The following is a 23,072-nucleotide window of genomic DNA, read 5'->3' as shown; positions in this document are numbered from 1 at the left end:
AAAGAGGCATTTGGATCCCCAAATGGCTTTGGGTGGAAAGCAGGCTGAGAAAATTACTTTGCTACCAAGAAAACTCAGGCTGCTTCTTACAGACCAGGAAGGATGTCTCAGAATGTAGAACCAGGAGCCCAGAGGTCAGAACTAAGTGCCATGCAAAACCATTCCAGGCAGCAGGGCTAAACATTCAATGGGTTTGGTACATTACATTACATTATTTGATACATTACATTATTTTATGCATTATATTATTACTTTTAAAAATTGTATTGAATACATATAACATAAAATTTGCCATTTACCCATTTTAAGTGTACAATTCAGTGGCATTAAGTACGTTCACAATGTTGTGCAACCATCACCACCTTACATTTCTAAAACTTTTTACCATCTCAAAGAGAAAATGTATAACCATTCATAACTCTCCATTTCCCCTCCCCTCTAGCCTCTGTTAAGCTCTACTTTCTATTTCTGAATTTGCCTACTCTAGGCCTTTCATACAAGTGGGATCATACAATATCTGTTCTTTTGTTTCTGGGTTATTTCACTTAGTGAATTCAAGATGCATCCATGCTGTAGCATGTATCAGAACTTAATTCCTTTGTATGGCAAAATAATATTCCATTGTATGTATCTATCACTGTTTATCCATTCATTTACTAATGGACATTTGAGTTGTTTCCATTTTGTGGCTAGTGTGAATAATGTGCAATGACCATCAGCTTACAAATGTCTGAGTTCCCCACTTTCAACTCCTTTGGGAACATACTTAAGAGTAAAATTGCTTGGTAATAAGGTAATTCTATGTTTAGTGTTTAGCTCCTTGAGAAACTGCCAAACTGTTTTCTATAACACTGTACCATTTTATGTTCCTACAGCAATGTATGAGGTTCCAGTTTTGCCACATCTTCACCAGCACTTGTTATTTTCCTTTTTTTCATCATAGAAGCCATCCTAGTGGGTGTGAAGGGCTACCTCATTGTGGTTTTAATACATATTTCTCTAATAACTAATGCTGTTGAGCATCATTTCATTTGTTTATTGGCCATCTATCTATCTTCTTTGGAGAAATGTCTATTGAAATCTTGTACTTTTTTTTTTAATTGAGTTATTTATCTTTTTATGGTTGAATAAAGGAGTCCTTTTTATATTCCAGATATATGATTTCCAAATATTCTCTCCCATTCTGTTGATTGTCTTTTCACTGTCTTGTTAATGTGCAGTGACATACAAAAGTTTTAATTTTAATGGAGTACATCTCACCTATTTTTTTGTTGTTGTTGCTATTTTGTGCTTTTGGTGTTATATCCACTGCCTCAGTGTTTTCTACTAAAAGTTTTATTATTTAATCCCTTATATTTAGGTCATTGGAGCATTTTTTGCTTCAATTTTGTCAAAAAGGTCATTTTTGTATATGATGTGAGGTAGGGATCCAACTTTCTTCTTTTAGATGTAGAAATCCATTTGTCTCAGCATCAACTATGGAAAAGATTATCCTTTCCCCCATTGAATGAACTTGGCATCCTTATCAAAAATCAAATACACATGGGTGTATTTCTGGACTCTCAATTCTATTCCTTTGGTCTATATATCTATCCTTATGCCAGTACCACACTGTTTTGATTGCTATAGCTTTATAGTAATTTTTAAAATCAGAAAGTGTTAGCCTCCAATTTTGTTCTTTTTCAGTATTTTTTTGGCTATTCTGACCCTTTCAAATTCCATATGAATTTGAAGACCAGCTTTATTGCAAAAGGGTAATTGCAATATTGATAGTGATTGAGTTGAATCTGTAGGTTACCATTGGCAATACTGCCATCTCGACAATAGTAAATCTTCCTATTCATGAACACAGCTCTTCCCATTAATTCAATTCTTCTTTAATTTCTTACAGCATGTTTTGAAATTTTCAGTGTGAACATCCTTAACATCCTTGGTTTAACTTATTCCCAATTATTTTATTATTTTAGATGCTATTATAAATGGAATTGCCTTCTTAATTTTCTTTTTGTATTGTTTTTGTAGGTATATAGAAACATCACTGATATTTGTGTGTTGATTTTGTACCCTGAAACATTGCTGAAGTTTATTAGCACTCATAGTTTTGTCATTGAGTTCTTTGGGATTTTCTATAAGTAAGATCATGTCATATGAAAACAGAGATAACAATAATTCTTTTCTTCTTTTTCCTTTTTTTTCATTTTTGCCTAATTGTTCTGGTTGGAACTTCCAGTACAATGTTGAATAGAAATGGTGAAAGTAGGCATCCTTGCTGCATTCCTAATCTCAGGGGGAAAGAATGATGTTAGCGGTAGACTCGTAAGTATCCTTTATCATGTTAAGAAAGTTCCCTTCTATCCCTTGTTTTTGCAGTTTTTACTATGCAAAGGTGTTGGGCTTTTGTCAAGCACCTTTTCTGCATCAATTAAGATGATCATGTCTCTTTTCTTCCCTTCACTCTATTATTGTGATGTATACATATGTTGAAACACTTTTCCTTTCAGGATAAATCCCATTTGGCCATGGATTATAACCACTTTAATGTGCTATTGAACTAGGTTTGCTAGCATTTTGTTGAGGACATTGCATCTATATTTATAAGGAATATTCATCTATAATTTTTCCTTCTTGTGATGTCTTCATCTGGATTTGGTATTGGTATAATGCTGACCTCACAGAATGAGCTAGAAAATGTTCTTCCCACTTTTATTCTTTAGGAGTTTGAGAAGGATTCGGGTTAAACTCCTCTTAAAAGTTTGGTAGTATTCACCAATGAAGCCATCTGGCAGTGGACACTTTTATGGTTTTTGATTAGTAATTCCATCTCCTCCTGTTCTTGAGTCAGTTTAGGTCATTTATGTTTTCAAGGAATTTGTGCTTTGCATCTAGGTTGTCTGACTTGTTGGCATAAAATTGTTCATAGCATTCTCTTATAATCATTTTTATTTCTGTATGGTTGGTAGTAATGTCCTCTCATTTCTAATTTTAGTTATTTCCATCTTATCTTTTTGGTGGAATTGCCTTCTTAATTTTCTTGTTAACCAGCACTTTCTTGGTTACTATTTTCATCCTTTCATTTCAATCTATTTGTATCTTTGGTCTAAAGTTAGTCTCATATATAGTACATAGTTAGATCATTTCTATGTATCCATTCTGCCAAGTCTCTACCTTTTGATTTGAAAGTTTAATCCATATACAGTAAAAGTAATTACTGATAAAAAGAGACTTACTTCTGCCAATTTGTTATTTTCTGTATGTCTTATACTTTTTTGTCCCTCATTGCTTCCATTACTGCCTTCCTTTGTGTTGATTTTTTGAACCAAACTGTTTTTTATTACTTTCTCATTTTCTTTTGTGTATATTTAATTGATATTTTCTTTGTGGATGTCATGGGATTACATTTACCATCCTAAAATTAATTTAAATTGATATCAACTTAATTTCAGTAGCATACAAAGACTCTGCTCCCATATAGCTCAATGCTTCCCTTTATGTTATTATTGTCACAACTTACATGCACCCAGCAACACAGATTTATAATTTTATAAATTTTTATGTATTTTTCTTTTAAATCATGTAGAAAACAAAAGTGGAGTCATAAGCCAAAAATACAATAATATTGGCTTCTATATTTGCCCATGTATTTGCCATCATTGAATTCTTTATTTCTTCATGTGGCTTCAAGTTACAATCTAACATCCTTTAATTTTAACTTGCAGAAATCTCAGCAGCATTTCTTGCCAGGCAAGTCAAGTGGTAATGAATGCCTTCAGCTTTTGTTATTAGGGAATGCCTTAGTATCTCCCTCATATTTTAAAGGATTGTTTTGCTAGACATAAAGTTCTTGATTGACAATTTTTTCTTTCCACATTATATCTTTCCACTGACTTCTAGTCTCCTTGGTTTCTGATGAGAAAAATGGCTGTCAGTCTTATTAAAATCCCTTTTATGTTTTTAGTTGCTTCTCTCTTGCTGCTCTCAAGGTTCTCTTTTAGATTTTTGGCAGTTTCATTATAATATTTCCATGTAGTCTCTTTGAGTTTATCTTTCTTGAAGTTCACTGAGCTCTTGAATTTGTAGATTCATATTTTTCATGAACTCTAGGAAGTATTCAGCCATTATTTCTTCAATTTTTATTCTGTTCTCTCTCTTTTCCTTCTGGGTCTCCTGTACATATATGTTGATCAGCTTAAGATTGTTCCAGAGCTTTCATAGGCTTTCTTCAATTTTCTTCATTCTTTTTTCTTTCTGCTCCTCAGACTCAATAATTTCAATTGTCATATCTTCAAGTTTATTGATTCTTTCTTCTGCCTGTTCAGATCTTCTGTTGAACCCTTCAACATGAAATGAAATGAATATTTCATTTCAGTTATTATATTTCCCAGCTCCATAATTTATTCGACTCCTTTTTATATTCTACTTTATTGATACTCTCATTTTTTTCATACATCATTTTGTGATTTCCCTTAGTTCTTTGTCCATGTTTCCTTTAGTTCTTTGGACATCATCAAGACAGCTGTTTTAAAGTCTTTATATAATAAATCTGATGTCTGGACTTCTTCAAAGATGGTTTCTGTCCATTTATTTTGCCTCTTTCAATGGGCTCTGTGCTTCTGTTTCATTGCATATGTCTTATGATATTTTGTTGAATTAGGCATTTAAATATTATAACATGGTAACTCTGGAAATAAGATTTCCCCCCCTCCACCAATCCCAGGGATTGCTGTGTTTTTTTTATTGCTGAAAGCTACAGTCCATTTTTTAAGTACTTTTCCAAACTGTTTTTCCAAAGACTGTATTCTTTGCATTGTTTAGACATATATTTCCTTGAACACCAGGAGGAAAGGCAAAGAGAGAAAAGAAAAAAACAACAGAAAAGGCAAACAGGAAGAAACAAGCACACTGACACCAAAACCAAATAAGTAAACTCCTTTCCCAGTGTTTGCAGACTGGCTCTGTGCTGGGCACTCCAACGCTTAGCTAGGCTTGCACTGAACCCAAAGATCAGCCTGAGGTGGAAGCTTAGTGTCTTATCTGCAGTCTTCTGAGTGTGTGTCTTGCCATAAGCATTCAAGTGGTTTTCTAAATTTCTCTATATACACAAGTGCTTTTTAATGTCCTCATTTCCCAAAGAATCTCCCCTGGCTTTTGCTTCCAGGTTTTAGATAGTCTGTTGTATCTCTCAACCAGTAATCTTTTGCTCCATGTATGTGCAGTATGTTAGTTCACCTTGCAGTGTTTCCAAGCATTGCCTGCCATTTTTCTAGCCTGTGTTCTGAGTTAGTCAAAATGGACAAGCACTTGATGTCAATCTTTCAGGTAGCACCCAGACAGGTAAGAATAATTTTCAAGTAAGGTCTGCTCTTCTCTTTCTGGAATCAGGGATCAGAATTCCACACTGGGAATGTGAGCTTCAAGATCAGTGTTGTCCTGGGAAGGTGTGCGATAGGGCAAGTAAAAGTGCCACAAATCTCTCCTACCATTTTCAGGTTGCATTTTTATTGGTTCAATGTTTTCTTGGTTTCTGCAAACCTTGGGCTATTTTTCAGAGTTCTGAAAATGTTGGTTGATAGTTTCTGCTTGTTTTTTTGATGTTTTTGTGGGGAAACAAATGCTTGGAGTTGCTTACTCTGTCACTTTCCTGATGTCACTCTCTGACATTGTTTTAAGTACTAAGCTTTGTGGTAGTTTGTTGTGAAATATAGTAGTGTCCTGTGGCTGCCATAACCAATGGTCACAAACTCTGTTGCTTAAAACAACAGAAATTTATTCTCTTATAGTTGTGGAGGCCAGAAATCTGAAACCAATTTTATTGGGCTGAAATCAAGTTGTTGGCAGGGCTGTACTCCCTCCAGAGGTTCTCAGGGAGAATCCATTTCTTGCTTCTTCTAACTTCCAACAGCTGCCAGAATTTTTGGCTTATGGTCACATCACCACTTCCTCTTTTGTTTGACTCATCTCCCTCTGCCTCTCTCTAAGGACAGATTTGATGGCACTTAAGGCCCACCTAGATCATCCAGGATAATCTCATCTAAAGATCTTTAATCATATCTGCAAAGACTCTTTTCTAAATAAGGTAATGTCTACAAATTCCAGGGATTAGGGTGTGGATATTTTGGGGGAGACCATTTTTAGACTACAACATGCAGCAATAGATAAGTGAAATGGGATTGTGAGCTGTCATCACAGCACAGAATAAGTCAAACTTATTCCATACAGAGAGGAAAGTGGGGGTCATGGCACCTGACCCCTGACTCTAGTCACCTTATCACCAGTCACAACAAACAGTAAGTTCACGATCTTTTCTTCTGGCTCTAGTTTAAGTTGGGTCTCTCCCTCTTTAAAGCAGAGAGCCCTCATACAAAAAAACAGAAAATCAATTCTAATGTTAACTGAAATTTGACACATATTATTTATATTTTATTGCAACTAAACTAACATTCCTTGAGGGTATGTCATCTGTTACATATTTTTTGATCTTCCATGGCATGGTAAGCCTAGAAAACAGTCAATTAATGTTGTTCATGTGAAGGTACCATGATATACTGGCTTAAAACCCAGGCTCTGCTCTTAACTAGCTGTGGAGTTAAGTGAAAGATGCCAATGACAGTCAGGTTCATTTGTGGGCAGGCAGGGAAAGGAATAATTGGCTCACTTACTCAAGCCACAAAAGTCTGTCTATTTTTTAACTGCCAAGTGTTTACATATGACCATAAAATGATCAAAACAAATTATTCAAACTGTTTTGGGAACACCTGGATGTGTTTAATATTGAACTCTCCCTTAAGTCCATTAGGCCTCTTGTTATGGACTGAAATGTGCACCCCCCCCACAGAAGTCATATAGTGAATTTCTAACCCCCAGTACCACAGAATGTGACTGTATTGGGAGACAGGGTCTTTAAAGAGTTATTTAGTTAAAAAGAGGTCATTATAATGGCCTTAATCCAATATGAATGGTCTGGTGTCCTTATAATAAAAGCATATCAGGACACAGACACACTCAGAAGGAATACCATGTGAAGATACAGGGAGAAGATGGCCATAAGCAAGCCAAGGAGAGAAGCCTCAGGAGAAACCAACCCTACTGACACCTTGATTTCGGACTTCCAGCCTCCAGCACTACAAGGAAATACATTTCTGTAATTTAAGCTGTTCAGTCTGTGGTACTTTATTATGGCAGCCCAAGTAACCAAGAGCCATCCTATTTAGGGTAACTCACCCATTTACACCAAAAAACAGATAGTTTGACCTGAAGTGACTATAGTAGGAAGAGTCAGTCCTGTTTAGGCTTTTTCCTTGAATCACTGACACTCCCTCACTGTTCTGTTATCCATTTATCAATATATAGAAAGAGGGGAAGCATTCCTTGAAAACATTTGAGAAATAAAATGAAATTGTTAACAATTCTAATGTCCTGAGTGCTGTCACAGGAAGGGTGACCACTCTATCCTGGTGAGCTGGCCCCAGATAACCTAAGTCACTGCCTTGTCCTGTCTGGCCACCTGCAGAGCAGCTGAGTTCCCTGGGCCCAGAAGAAACATTCCTTTAGGTGAGCTTGCTCTCCTGGGATGCCATCCAGCCTCTCAGCCACTCTAGGAAGGCAGCAGTAACACAGTAAACCCATAGAGGCAGTTTCAAAATCAGTTTTCTAAGTACAAGAAGGATATCCTGCCACCATCCTGCTCTATCAACCAGACTCCACAGCTCAAGAAATTTGTGTCACCTGTAGAATCTTTTAGGCAGATGCATAGATGTTGCATCCACTATTTGCACAACCACCTGCTAACACTCATTAAAAAGATGCTGCAGTTCAGCCATTTAAAAAGTGGGTCCAAGTTCCAACTAAGTAGCTAATTAGGGAGAGAAAGGGGAGAAAAGAAGACTTTGTATGTCTTGGTGTTTTGTATTTAACAGTACGTTTAACCTTGGAGCTGTCATGTTTCCTCATGAATAATGCACTGGGACAGCACGCCACATGATTTTTGTAGGACAGACCAATGTCCTCATAACCAGGGGAGGCAAAGCAGAGGCCCACCAATGTGGGGAACATACTGTGACATGGCCATCATGAAGGAACATCCACTCCACTGTACTCTGACCTCTGCTCCAGGGCACCTAATGAATCCCATACTGCAACACCAGGACATGAGAAGGAGCTGAGCGTGCCCCCAGCTGGAACTCCAAGGAGACAAGGTCACACTGAACTCATGTTCTATGCCATAAATGTAAGGGAAGTAGAGCTGACCCTTGAACAACATGGGTTTGAACTGCCTGGGTCCACTTGTACATGCATTTTTTCAATAAATAAATTGGAAACATTTTTGGAGATTTTTGTAACAGCTTGAGAAAATTTTTTCTTTTCTCTAAGTTACTTTATTATAAGGATAGTGTATATAATACATATACAAAAGTACGAGTTAATCAACTTTTGTTCTTGGTAAGGCTTCCAGTCAACAGTAGGGTAGCTTTAGGGTAGTCAAAAGTTATTCATGGAGTTTTGACTGCATGAGAGTCAGCGTCCCTAACCCCTATGTTGTTCAAGGATCAGCTATTATATGCAGATAAACCACTGGGTCTGTGCACAAAGCTTGAATCTGAAGACGGTGTTATATGGCTTACTGCACTCAGCACCCATGAAAAATGCCAGCACACAAACCTGAAAATACAAATGGTGATGCTAAAAGTCACCATTTGCTGAGATCTCTGTCCTTAACTTACAGAATCATATATCCTCCCATAAACAGGAAACAAATCTAAGATAATGCAATGAAGTGAAGTAAATGGCATTGTGTACACATTCTGTTTCTATACTTTTTAAGCCTAGCACAGCTCCCAATTTTTAAGTTTTTTACTTAAAATAAGAGGAAGCAGACACAATTTTTTGCTCTTGTGAGAATATTGCTGAAGATTAAAATCGAAATACTGCAAGTGCTTATTTCCTAATAGCCTGAGTTTTTAGGAAAAAATCACAGAACATTTTCCTGATGCATCCCTCATCTGGACCTTCCCTAGTTGTCATATAAATAAGAGTTTTCAGGATCCAGAAACTTCCTAGCTAGGTTTTGTCCCCAAAATTCCTACAAAGCTCAGTTTTACACATCAGGATACAAAATGTTCTAGACCTAGTGAAGATGGGAGGCAAAGTGGGTGGATGGCCAGAGCACAGTTGGTCCCCTCTAATAGCTTCCATGGCCTCACCAGAGAAAGAGGGATAATTGTTCCCACAGTGATCCTGGGAGGTAATCAGATGATGTATGGAAAAGCAGATGCACAATAGCTAGACATTAAAACAGTATCATAGAAAAGGAATATGTACAAAATGCCATTTACCTCATTGCCTTGGTTTACATTACCTGCCTTACACTCATTGTCATTGTCTTGACTGTATTATCTAAGCTTCTTTTCCTGTTTACAGGAGAATTTTTGATTGTGTAAGTTAAGGGCAGAGACCTCAGTCAATAGTGACTTTCAACATTACTGTTTGTGTTGGCATTCTTCATGAGTGCTAAAGATTCAGTAAGTCATGTAACAGCAGTTGAGATTCAAGTTGTTGGTTTTATTTTTAATGGAAGCCTCATTATCCTGGGATGAGGGGATACTTACTGCAAGCTCCCCTCAGAGCAAAGGGAGGGATAGCCTGCAAACAGCAGCCAGAATGATCATGTTTCCAAACCTAGGGGTACAGGGCGAGGAGGGGAGTCCCAGGAGCTGCAGACAGAAGCTGCACCCCATTCACATCTGTGCTCAGTGCTGCTCTTCTCCCTAAACATCTTAAAGTGCCAGTTTTGCTGGGCATGTCAGTCTAAGCAGACACCAAATGCAGCCCATTTTTTGAGTCAACACAAAACAATGCATGCTGCCAAGAGTAGCATATCTGTTCCATGGATCCCAAAATGGCATCCACGTCCCCTTTACTCCGGCAGTCCTGAGGATACAAAAATGACTGGATTCTATCAAATCTTGTCTTCTTTCTATACTTGAATGAAATGTGGTAAAAGGGAATCTGTGGGATTTTGCTGTGCTCAATCACATCAATAGTTCTGAGACAAGAGGCAGGGGTTCTGTTTATAAGCCTTAGACTCCAAGAAGCCACTCAGACACCAAGCCCTGAGTGGGGGTACAAAGTGGGGCTTCCCATGAAAGAAAGGTGTCAGGTTGGATAATTCACACACTATTCCCTGTCGGGAGCCGTAGGCCATAGAAACAATGGTCTCGCCCTTTTCGCCTAGGCCTCTAGTTTCTCAAGCCTGCCCCATTTACGAAAGTTCAATTGACCCAGCTTGCGATTAGACCGCTGGGATAGAGATTAAGCAGCTGCCGTGATAACATCTCCTCCTTAGCAAAACATTCTGTCTTTTCTCAGTAATCCCCCACCCATGATCTTTTCCAGAGAACATTCTTCAGTTAGGTATCCTAGCAACCTAGATAATCCTTGCCACTTCAGCTGGGTTTGTTTGCCCCTCCTAGCTCCTATATAATCTACCTTGTAAGAATAAACTTTGAGACCTTGATCAGACTTTCGACTTGGTCTCCTTCTTTGTGTCTGGTTTGTCTCTCATCCAGGTTAACTTCCCCTTGAGCCCTTGTTGAATTCCCCGCCAGCCGGGGCAAGTGGCACCCAACGTGGGGCTCGAGGTACGAAGCCTGATCTGGACGTCGCTCATATGGACGGCCATCCTTCTTTCCTTGGATCGCCACCCCGCCGGTGAGTGAAGATCCCAATGAAGATCACCACAGGAGTACCCACCTGTGACACAGAACGGTAAAGGTAAGGAAAGCGACGCAATCATGGGGCAAACACTAAATAAGCTTGAGTTATTTGTTAAGGGACTTAAGGCTTGTCTCAAGACACGAGGAATACGGGTTAAGAAAAAATATTTAGTTAAATTCTTTATCTTGCTAGAAGATGTCTGCCCATGGTTCCCCCAGGAAGGAACTATAGATGAAAAACAGTGGCGCCGAGTTGGCGACTGCCTGAATGATTATTATCATTCCTTTGGCCCTGAGAAGGTCCCAGTACAGGCATTTTCTTATTGGAATCTCAAAAACGATGTGTTGCAGGTCAGCCACTGTCACCCAGATGTTTCAAAGATCGTTGATGATAGTGAAAATTATCTGAAGGGAAAGTTTAAAACCAGTCAGACTTCTCTCCACAAAAAGGAGGTCCCCGAGGACCTTCGTCCCTCCTCCCCAGCCTCTAATTGTCCCTCTGTCTCCATTCCCATGCCCAAGATTAATAATGATCCGCCGTCTAGCGGCTCCCCCCCAAAATCTATTTACCCAGTCCTGTCCGGTCTCAAGTCCAACAGCCCTGATGATGATACCCTCTCCCCTGAAGAGGAGGCCGAACTAAAAGGCGTCGCCGCTAAGCACCATAATCTTGATTGGCCCCCTCAAGCACCTTTAGGTGCAGGTCCACCGCCCTATAACATACCACCCCCTTTCTGTACTCAACCCGATCTAGAAGAAATAACTAGACAAGCCACTGTTAAACTCTCTCGGGAGGTGCAGTCTCTTAAGGCACTGCTTCAGATCAAAAGGGAGAGATCCCAATTGCTTAGGCAATTATGTGACCTTGACTTAGAAATAAGCTTCCCCCCGTCCCCCCTGTTCAGAAAATAAAAGTAAGTTCTCCCTCTGCTCCCCCCAATCAGAAAGTTAAAACCAAAAATAAAACCCTTCATGTCTTCCCGGTGACCCGATCCCAAACTAGACCGACCGAGGGAGAACCGACTGAGGGAGAGTCAAATGAGGCTGAACCACGAGAATCAGAAGGGGGAGATACAGACGCAGAAGAGCCTATAGCCCAGCTTGAGTCAGAAAACACTGAGGGAGAGGATGAGAATGCAACTTCAACCATTAGGACTCAGTGGTACCACCGCCTTAAATTTAAAAATATAAAAGACTTAAAGAATGCTGTTTCCTCATATGGCCCTGTTGCCCCCTTTACTATTTCATTGTTAGAGTCTCTAAGTGAAGACTGGCTTACAGTTAATGATTGGGGCATGATAACTAAAGCCACCTTAACAAGAGGTGACTTTCTCTTATGGAAAGCTGATTACACTGAAAGATGCCAGGATAATGCCCACCGCAATATGGCTGCCAGCGGTCCTTCCAAATCCTGGACATTAGACAAACTTCTGAGCAATCGCCCCTATGACACAAATGAAACTGGTTAACTTCCCCTCGAGCCCTTGTTGAATTCCCCGCCAGCCGGGGCAAGTGGCACCCAACGTGGGGCTCGCCGGCACGAAGGACCGCCGGCAGCCATATTGCAGTGGGCAGTATCCTGGCATCTTTCAGTGTAATCAGCTTTCCATAAGAGAAAGTCACCTCTTGTTAAGGTGGCTTTTGTTATCATGCCCCAATCATTAACTGTAAGCCAGTCTTCACTTAGAGACTCTAACAGTGAAATAGTAAAGGGGGCAACAGGGCCATATGAGGAAACAGCATTCTTTAAGTCTTTTATATTTTTAAAATAAAACTTAGCGGTCTAATCGCTAAGTTTTCTCCAGGTTTACTCACACAAATCCAACATGTAGCCCTTAAGGCCTGGAAGAGCCTCCCTTCTAAAGTATCGGCTGTCACCTCTCTTGCCAAGGTTAGACAGGGGCCGCAGGAACCTTACAGTGAATTCATAGGCCGCCTTACAGAGGCTGCCGAACGCCTCATGGGAAGGGAGGAAACAGATAATGAATTCATTAAACATCTTGCTTTTGAAAATGCTAACTCAGCTTGTCAAGCGGCTATGCGTCCCCATCGCTGCGGCAAAAATGTCTCTGATTTTATAAAACTTTGTGCTGATGTCGACCCAACCTCTTGCAATATCGGAATAGCCATAGGAGCAGCTCTTAAAGATTTTACTCAGGGAGCCAGGCCCAAGACTTGCTTTAATTGCAAGCAACCAGGTCATTTTTCAAGAGAGTGCACAGACCCTAGGACCGAACGATCACTCCCATCATCCCTGTGCCCACGATGCAAACAGGGTAAGCATTGGGCCTCTGAATGCCACTCCAAGGCTGACATACAGGGTAAACCTCTGCCTCCAAAGCAGGGAAACTTGATACGGGGCCCACCCCAGGGCCCCAAAACCTACCCGGGACAGAACCCTGGGGTCGTCAGGTTCGTCCCCCAGTCAGTCCAAAATCCAGCGTCACTATCCTCTCCCGAGCAACCGCCAGTAGTGCAGGACTAGACCTCTGTTCCACCTCCCAGTCAATATTGACCCCAGAAATGGGAACTCAAATTCTTTCTACAGGGATTTTTGGCCCTTTGCGCAAGGCAACTTTGGTCTTATTCTGGGTCATGCCAGCTCCACTATTCAGGGCCTCACTATTTCTCCAGGAGTCATTGACAACGATTATACTGGAGAAATTAAACTTATGGCTACAGCCTTTCAGGGACCAATTACCATTTCCCCTGGCCAATGGATTGCTCAATTAATATTACTCCCTCTTGATGATAAAAATCCTTGCTATAAGCAAAAGAGAGGCCCCCATGGGTTTGGATCATCAGATATTTATTGGACACAAGAGATCACTCAAAAAAGACCCCTTCTTAGGTTAAAATTAAAAGGAAAAACCTTTGAAGGCCTTGTAGATACTGGTGCGGATGCCACAATTATTTCCAGTAAGGATTGGCCTTCGTCTTGGCCTCTCACCGCTTCCATGACTCACCTTAGAGGTATTGGACAGACCTCCAACCCCCTACAAAGCTCCGAAGTTATTCAATGGGAAGATGAAGAAGGCAATCACGGTACTGTCCAGCCCTACATGGTTGCAGGCCTACCTATCAACCTGTGGGGCAGAGATATTCTCTCTCAAGTGAAGCTCATTACGTGCAGCCCTAATGAATTAGTCACTCACCAGATGCTCAATCAAGGCTTTCGCCCTGGGCAAGGGTTGGGCAAACACTCTCAGGGCTCAAAAGAGCCGGTCCTGGTCACCATAAAAACTGATTGTGCTGGAACTAGCTATGAAAATTTACCCTAACTGCCGTTGACATACCTGTACCCCATGCAGATAAAATATCCTGGAGAACAACAGAGCCTGTATGGGTTGATCAATGGCCCTTAACTTCTGTAAAACTGGCTGCAGCCACAATATTAGTACAGGAACAACTTGCTGCAGGCCATATCGAGCCCACCACCTCCCCCCTGGAATACTCCTATTTTTGTCATAAAGAAAAAATCAGGAAAATGGAGGTTACTTCAAGATCTTAGAGAAATTAATAAAGCTATGATACCTATGGGGGCCCTTCAACCAGGCCTCCCCACTCCTGTGGCGATTCCTGCGGGATACTGTAAAATCATTATTGACCTAAAAGATTGCTTTTTCACAATACCCCTACATCCTAAAGACCGCAAGCATTTTGCATTTAGTTTGCCGGTGATTAATTTTAAAGGCCCTATGCCAAGATTCTAATGGAAAGTTCTGCCCCAAGGAATGGCAAACAGCCCTACGCTGTGCCAAAAATTTGTAGCTCAAATTATAGACCCATTTAGAAAAAGATGGCCTTCTACATATTTAATTCATTACATGGACGACATCCTCATGGCTGGTCCTAACCCCACTGAACTCCTTGCTTATTCCCAAGAGCTTTCTAGGGCCCTTACCAGAGCTGGTCTTCAGATATCCCCTGATAAAATTAAATTAAAACACCCTTACTTGTTTTTAGGCTTTGAACTTTTTCATAATAAGATTCTTTCACTAAAAGGTTCAACTTAGAACCGATTGCTTAAAAACTTTAAATGATTTTCAAAAACTTCTAGGAGATATTAATTGGCTCAGGCCTCATCTCAAGCTAACTACTGGAGAGCTTAAACCCTTGTTTGATATTCTTAAAGGGGACCCAGATTCTACTTCCAGTCGCTCATTAACAGCCCCCGCCCTAGAAGCCCTAAAGGCAGTGGAAGTCGCAATTCTAAACCAAAGGGTCACCTTTATCTCTTATGAGAAGCCTCTTCTCCTAGTCATTTGTGCTACTGATTTTACACTCACCGGAGTGTTCTGGCAAGAGGGGCCCCTTTCTTGGGTCCATTTACTTGCCTTGCCACCCAAAGTCCTTATCCCCTATACCTCCTGGGTGGCTGAACTGATAAAAACCAGATGCGACCACAGCAGGAAAATATTCGGTAAAGACGCTGACAAAATTATCCTACCCTATTCCCCTACCCAAATCCAGTGGTTGATAGAGAATGATGATGAATGGGCAACATCCTGCACCTCTTTTCAGGGAGCCCTTGACAATCATTACCCTGCTAACAAGCTTCTCCACTTTCTAAGGACCCAACCATTTGTTTTCCCTACATTGACCTCCTCCCAACCCCTTCCTCATGCCCCCCAAGTTTTCACTGATGGCTCCTCCAACGGAGCAGCAGCCTTCACCATAGATAATCAAACCACTTCCCTACAATCCCCATTTCACTCCGCTCAATTGGTTGAACTCTTTGCTGTTTTACAAGTTTTTCAACAACTCCCAAATACTCCATTTAACCTATACACTGACAGTGCTTATATTGCTCAATCCATTCCCCTTTTAGAGACCGTGCCCTATATAAAACCCACTACAAATGCCGCCCCTCTGTTTTTTTCCATCCAGCAGTGCATACATTCCAGGCAACATCCCTTTTATATAAGCCATATTCGTGCCCATTCTGGTCTTACTGGACCTCTAGCCACAGGCAATGCTGTGACTGATAAAGCTACCCAACTTGCCCTTCTCGCTGAGCTCGATCCTGTGGCTCAAGCCAAAGAAACTCACTCTTTACACCACCTTAATGCTCAAACCTTATGTCTTCTTTTTAAAATTACTAGAGAACAAGCCCATCAGATTGTTAAACAATGTGCAAATTGTGTCACTCTCCTGCCTGTTCCTCACTTGGATGTGAACCCTAGGGGCCTAGTTCCCAATGAGATCTGGCAAATGGATGTAACACACATCCCCTCATTTGGAAATCTTAAATATCTTCATGTTACTGTAGATACCTTTAGTGGATTTATTTTTGCCAGCCTCCATGTTGGAGAGACTTCAAAAAATGTTATTGCTCGTGTACTCAATTGTCTTAGTGTCATGGGAAAACCCGAGATTATCAAGACTGATAATGGTCCTGGATATACTGGAAAAAAATTCCAAGAATTTTGTCACCAATTACAAATTAAGCATGTTGCAGGCATACCATACAATCCCCAGGGTCAAGGGATTGTCGAACGAGCATATCTAACTATTAAACATACCTTCCACAAATTAAAAACGGGGGACTTATATCCCATGAAAGGCTCTCCAAGAAATATTCTTCATCATGCCTTGTTTGTTCTTAATTTTCTAACCTTGGACGCTCATGGCAAATCTGCAGCTGATCACCTTTGGCACCAACAAACTGACAAAAATTATGCCACTGTCATGTGGAGAGACCACCTCACTTCCCATTGGAATGGCCCTGACCCCATACTCATATGGGGCTGGGGATCTGCCTGTGTTTCCGACACCAAAGAAGGAGCTGCTCACTGGCTGCCAGAGCGTTTGTTTAAACCAATAGATTTACCAGAAGATTTTTAAAAATCTTATTCAACTGTTCAGGGTGGTGACACCCCCTGAGACATCCTTTTTATTCTTCTCTCTGTAGATTCCGGCCACTGGTTTAGTCCTTGCCTTTATCTAAGGCATAGGACTCGCCGCCTCCACCCCTCCCCAGTGGACCCTTGTACAGCAGACTACTCTTGTTACCACTTACTGGATCCTTGTGGGCATCTTCGCACTTCTTAACTGCACCTTATAAAAAGATGAAGCCCATCAACTCTCGCGTTTTCACCTTCGCGGTAAGTATACTGTTCCCTCTCTATTGTCACGGGGGTTTTCAATCACCCCCTAACAAAAAACAGATCTATGTGCAGCTATTTGGACAACCATGTGATTATAAGGGAGGAATACAGGATTTAGAACCCAATATAGAAGGACATAAACAAGTAACACCTCAAGGGACAAAATACTTAGCTGGACCCCAACTGACCACCCAAGAACCCATAGATTGTCAGGATAAGACAGCATATCTCGCAGCAGATATCTCTGCAGGAGGATATTCCTCTAGCAGAGGATGGAAACAACTCTCTTGGAAATGCGTTAAAAAGCCTTCCGTAACACCAACTGCTGACGAGAAATCAATACCCTGTAATTGCAATGCCACCGGCACCTTTACGGTCCAAGATCAAATGCATAGTAGTTGCTATGACTCTGTCCAGAGCTGTCATCATAAAAACCAGACTTATCTGACAGCCATTCTAAAGACCACCCGCCAAGGCGCTGTACAGACCCATTCCCATAACTCACCACTTTCAGCTAGTTTTGCAGGGACGCCAGGAAAACCTGTCTGTTGGAAGGTCTTGTCACCTATTCATGTGTCCGATGGAGGAGGTCCATCAGATAGGGCCCGTGAACAACTCGTGCAACAGCGTATAGAGCAACTCATAGAGTATATGTATCCTTCCTTAAAATATCACCCCCTGGCTCTCCCAAAACCCAGAGGAATTGATCTTAATTCACCCATGAGCAACCTACTTAAAGAAACTCACAAACTCCTTAATCTTACCAACCCTGACCTTGCGTCTGATTGTTGGCTTTGTCTGCCTTGGGGAACACCCATGCCTCTAGCTATTCTCACACCCAATATCACACAAAATCTCCAAAATAATAACCATTGCTCACTTTCCTCTCCTTTTAAAGTGCAACCAGTATCACTAGATAACATAACCTGCTTATACCAGAGATTTCAAAATAATTCCTATGATACTGACCTAGGGAACATTTCTTTTGGCCACTGCTCAGAAATTCTTGTCACTAGCATTACAAACAGTGTCATATGCCCCCCCAAAGACCAAATCTTTGTTTGTGGGATTAACATGGCATACACCTCTCTACCCACCAACTGGACAGGGCAGTGCACCACTGCTAGCCCTTTACCTGATATATCCTTAGTTGACGGAAAAGAACCGGTCCCTTTGCCAACCTTTGATTACTACCCCGTAAGGCATAAAAGAGCAGTTACTGTCCTTCCTCTGTTAATCGCTCTTGGAGTCACAGGCAGTCTGGCAACCGGTACCACAAGAATGGGTGTTGACATACACAAATATAATCAACTATCCCATCAATTAATTAATGATATTGAGGCTGTTTCAGGAACCTTACAAGATCTTCAAGACCAAATAGATTCCCTTGCAGAAGCAGTCTTACAGAACAGGCGTGGCCTAGACCTCCTCACCACGGAACAAGGGGGCATCTGCTTAGCCTTAGAAGAGAAATGCTGCTTCTACGCAAACAAGTCCGGAGTCATTCATGACAAAATAAAAAGACTCCAAGAAGATCTCGTGCAAAGAAAGAAAAAACTGTTTGAAAATCCCCTATGGACTGGGATGAGTGGGTTTCTTCCTTATCTTCTCCCTATCCTAGGACCCTTCCTTGGTCTCATGCTTGTGCTCTCCCTTGGCCCTTGGGCATTCCGGAGAATTACCACCTTCATTAGAGAACAGATCAATACTGCCCTCGGCAGACAGATACAAGTCCACTATCACCGGCTTGACCAGGCGGACCAAGGCTATGATGTGCCAGATGACTCCCCTCCTTTAGAAGCTGCATAGGATTCAGACCTATGCATGTCGGCTCACAATAAAGTGAGTGCGATATGGACACCAATGTGGGTGCGAAGCTAAGCATCGCAAGGGAAGGCCCATGAACCGCCTCTGAATTCCCTGAGAGAAAAACCTGGCTTGCATGGAGGCTGGTATCTAAAATAAGTACGCCCTTCCTCCCCTCCACAAAAGATAAGAAGGGCCAACGTTGACCCCCATCGATGGGGAGTCTCGGAGGAGCCAGGTCACTACCCCCCAATTGGTTAATGCCCACCGCTAAATAGCGGGCCTCCCCCTCTTTTGTATAAAAGAAGGAAGGAGATGTCGGGAGCCGTAGGCCAGAAAAATAATGGTCTCGCCCTTTTCGCCTAGGCCTCTAGTTTCTCAAGCCTGCCCCATTTACGAAAGATCAATTGACCCAGCTTGCGATTAGACCGCTGGGATAGAGATTAAGCAGCTGCCGTGATAACATCTCCTCCTTAGCAAAACATTCTGTCTTTTCTCAGTAATCCCCCACCCATGATCTTTTCCAGAGAACATTCTTCAGTTAGGTATCCTAGCAACCTAGATAATCCTTGCCACTTCAGCTGGGGCTGTTTCCCCCTCCTAGCTCCTATATAATCTACCTTGTAAGAATAAACTTTGAGACCTTGATCAGACTTTCGACTTGGTCTCCTTTGTGTCTGGTTTGTCTCTCATCCAGGTTAACTTCCCCTCGAGCCCTTGTTGAACTCCCCGCCGGCCGGGGCAATTCCCAAAGAGTAATGGTGGATCTTGCTGAAGAAGGAAGTCAGAAAAACAAAGGTTATGGCAATTTAGAAGAGCTGCTCACTCTCTCAGGTGGTTTTATCCCTGACTTTTGCTGGGATCATTTTTCTTTCAATGTTTCACATTTTTACTGTACTAGAATTTTGTCATCATGGATATTGGTTAAGACAAAAGACAGAGAAATCAACTAAGTGCTGGCCACTTTTCACTCCAAGAAGGAAATGCTAAACCAGCAGGGTAAATCCAGTGTGTTATATGTCACTTTGATGTGAGTCTCTGAAATGGTGAATTCCAGAAATTCTGCTCCTCTTCCTCACCAACTCGCCTCACTCATTTCAGAAGTGAAGTGGTGGATATGGTCACTGGAGGTTGTACACAGGCAGGGGCCACCAAATCAATGAGGGAACAACTGGAATGGTGACCCTATGATAACTGTTAGGCCCTCCTTGCCTCCCCCTGGCACCTCACTAGTCCTGAGCCCTCATCTCCCATTTCTAGACTGTAGTGTCTCTCTGAAGGACTCTGAGTTCTCATACTTGCCCCTCAGCTGACCACAGACATGGAACAAGAATTAATTCCATGAAACTGATGAAGCATTTGGAGCCTCTTGGAGAAAGAACCTAAGCAAATAACAAATTGTATTATTCTTTTTCTCCCAAGCCCTCCCAGCTTTATGTGAAAATTTAAGGAAATATTGATTTTACTTCCCTAGCAAGAGAGAGATGGAATTAGAGCTCTGAGGTTTCCCCACAAGGCACTAGTGGGGAAATCTGCCAGCATTTTGATAAGATAAAACATGGAACTTTCTATTCTGTGCCAATTGCTCCTTTCTCTGGGACACAAAGTCATCTTTATGAGTGTACCTAGAAAGAAAGAGAGAAAAGCCATGAAAACCAAAGGAAACCAGGTCACCCTCTAGATTCTCCTGGGAAGCCTTGCAGATTCTGCAGCCCAGTCCCCTGAGCCAGCCGCACACCAGCTCCTAAGGGTGCCCAAGAAAGGAGTCCATGAAGAGACTGCAGGAGTGGAGAATAAATAAAAATCTAAACAATTCTTAAAATGTTTACTAGCAACCCTGGATGAACTACATGAGAAAGGACATTTTATTCAAATCCCATTTCAACAAATCTCATCACAAAAAAGTCTCCCCCTCAATGTCATCCAAACTTCCCAAATGACTTAACAAGAGCTCTACAACACTTTACTGATGGCATGCCATGAGCCAGCCCATGCACCACACCCTATAGTGATCTATTTCAGGCAAGAGCCAATCTCAAACCTTATTTCAAGACAACCAAGCTTTTGACTGGTGGCTTGAAAGAGCAGCAGCTTTTCCACCTCTTTGCCTTCTCAAAAATGCCCTTCCAGCTGCTTCCCATGGACCCAGAAAGGCCCAACTAAATTCCCACCTGCCCTCTAGGGCTGTATCCTTCACCTAACCTCCAGCAGAAGTAATTTTCCCCCCTTTGGAATGCCCTTTGTCTCTATTTTATGGGATGTGTTTTGTATAACTTTATTATCATTATTACATACTGTGCTGTCTCCCCTTCTGGACCATCACCTGTGAGATACAAATCTTGAGGAGGCACCCAGTGTGTCTTTAAAAATGGCATGGTGTACTTCCTGTAGCCCATGGCCACTCAAGGCGCACTTGTCCCGACAGCAGCTTGAGAACCATTTGGGAGCTCAGGAATGGACAGTCATCCCCACCCCAGACAGACTCGTCAGAACGCATGCTGAACACACTACGCAAGTGACTCAGATGTGCATTAAAGTGTGAGAAACACTGCTATAAATAATGGATGCACAATAGGTATTTTTTAATAACATAGGCTAACTACTACACAAAAATCTTCCCCCTCATCTATCCCATTCTGTAGGTGGCAGATGAGTTGGGTAGTGATCTCATCTCCTTGCTCCCACTCTAGCTTGCCTTCATGACCTCCATGCATTCAGGCAGCAAGTCCTTTATTCATTCACTCCTGAAACTGATGGGGTGCTTGGCTACTAAGGGCTGGGAACTCTGCACACATTTCACACATCTCAATGCACTGAACCAGGTTTGCAGGTTTGGGGAGTTTAACTGGAATGAGCGTGGTATATTACTCAGTATAAGGGGATCCTGGTGCTTGTCCCCTCCACGAACCCTTGGTGGGTCGGGAGGGACACAACCCACTGCCTGTCCCAGGATCCAGTTCTCCAGGACCTGGCTCTCCAGTGGAACAAAGTCCTGCACCGTGCTGAAGTCCCAACTTCAGCATGCACCCCAGTCATCAGGAAAGCTTGTGAGACACAGAACACTGGCTCCAAAGCTTCCGATTCAGTAGACACTGACATACAAACAGGAAACAAATGTACAGGCAGGAACTCTAGATAAAACCACCTTTATTCTTTCCGATTCTCTGATAAGATTTATCCTATACAAGCTTGATCCCATGGGTGTTTCAGAGATATTTGGAGAAAAAATTTAAGAAGTGAGGCCTTCATTTAATGAAGCCCATTGAAAAAACCAAATCCAGAAAGTTTACCAGTTCCTGATCAGAAAAAAAGGACCTGGTTTTCCACCCGTGTCATAAGTTTTGTGTATTACAGCAAAAGCTATGTCAGTAAAGGTAAAGGGACCAAGACTCAGCCCATGGCAGAAAGCATGAACTGTGCTATAGTGGAGAGCTGCATGGCTAGCTTAAGTGGAGAGCTTGTCTTTTGCAGATGAAAACTCTGCAGGTGCATCCTAGCCCAGAGCTCTTTTGTTCTCTAGCTGCAGCTGTGCTTGGGTGAAGGGGGACACTTTCCCTGGCCCCAGACTTGCCTTCTCTCACGTACGTCACCTTCCACCTAGCCTCATCATGACACCAAGACAGCCTATAGAAAGAGGAGTGGAAGTGTCTGGAAAGTTCCACCTCCATTCCCAAATTCCTCCCTCCCATCCACTCACCTATCACCTTCTAAACCCAACCTCAGTGGCAAATATAACGAGAACACTAGCCATCATGGGCTCTAGTATTTCTTGGACTCCAACTGCAACCTCCTTTTGGACATCACTCACTCAATTCCTGTGGTGCCCCAGTCCCAGTGGTCTGTGACATGTTCATTGGGAATGCCAGAATATGGCTCAATAAGATTGAATACCCAAGCCTCAAGACTAGCCAGCTTCCAGAAGAATTCTATACTCTATTTCCAGACCATTCCTTAGTGTGCTAAACTTGGTTATCACCAGAGGAATATCCATCAAGTTCCTAAGTGTCTGGGGGAAGCTAGGAGTAATATTAAGCCCTCCCTCCAACATCCAACCAAAATGGGTGTGAAATTTTGCAACCAGCATCCAAATTCCTGAAGTCCTTCCCTTCACACAGTCTACCCTGTGTCCACTCAGCCAGTGTCAGCCCTCATCTGCTTCTGGTGCAACTCCTATTTGGGTGTCTCATTTTCCCTGTATTTCCTGCCTCTGACCAGCTCCCGTCTACTGGTCTCATGTTGCTGCCTCTCCTTTCTAGCTTGGCCTGTCCACATGGTCTTTTGATGCCTTGGCCCCTTTGGCACAGCCTGGCATCTCTCAAACTCATCCCACTGCCTAACTCTGGTCCTAGAGGGTATCAAGTCAAAAAGCTCCATGAGAACTTGCTTTTACAGGCATTACAAGGTCAGATAATGTGTCTACCTACCTGTTCTATTCCTGCCACACTGC

The 23,072-nt window shown here is 42.0% G+C and overlaps 1 protein-coding gene across 1 annotated transcript in view; it reads right to left on the bottom strand.

The window, feature by feature from the left end:
- DISC1 (DISC1 scaffold protein) overlaps positions 1–23,072 on the bottom strand; it is a 561,660-nt gene that overhangs the window by 421,705 nt on the left and 116,883 nt on the right.

This window comes from Manis pentadactyla, chromosome 8 (genome assembly GCF_030020395.1).
Source record: "Manis pentadactyla isolate mManPen7 chromosome 8, mManPen7.hap1, whole genome shotgun sequence".
Taxonomy (NCBI): domain Eukaryota; kingdom Metazoa; phylum Chordata; class Mammalia; order Pholidota; family Manidae; genus Manis; species Manis pentadactyla.
Note: the sequence above shows the minus strand (reverse complement) of the source record. Positions and strands in the feature narration are given on the sequence as shown.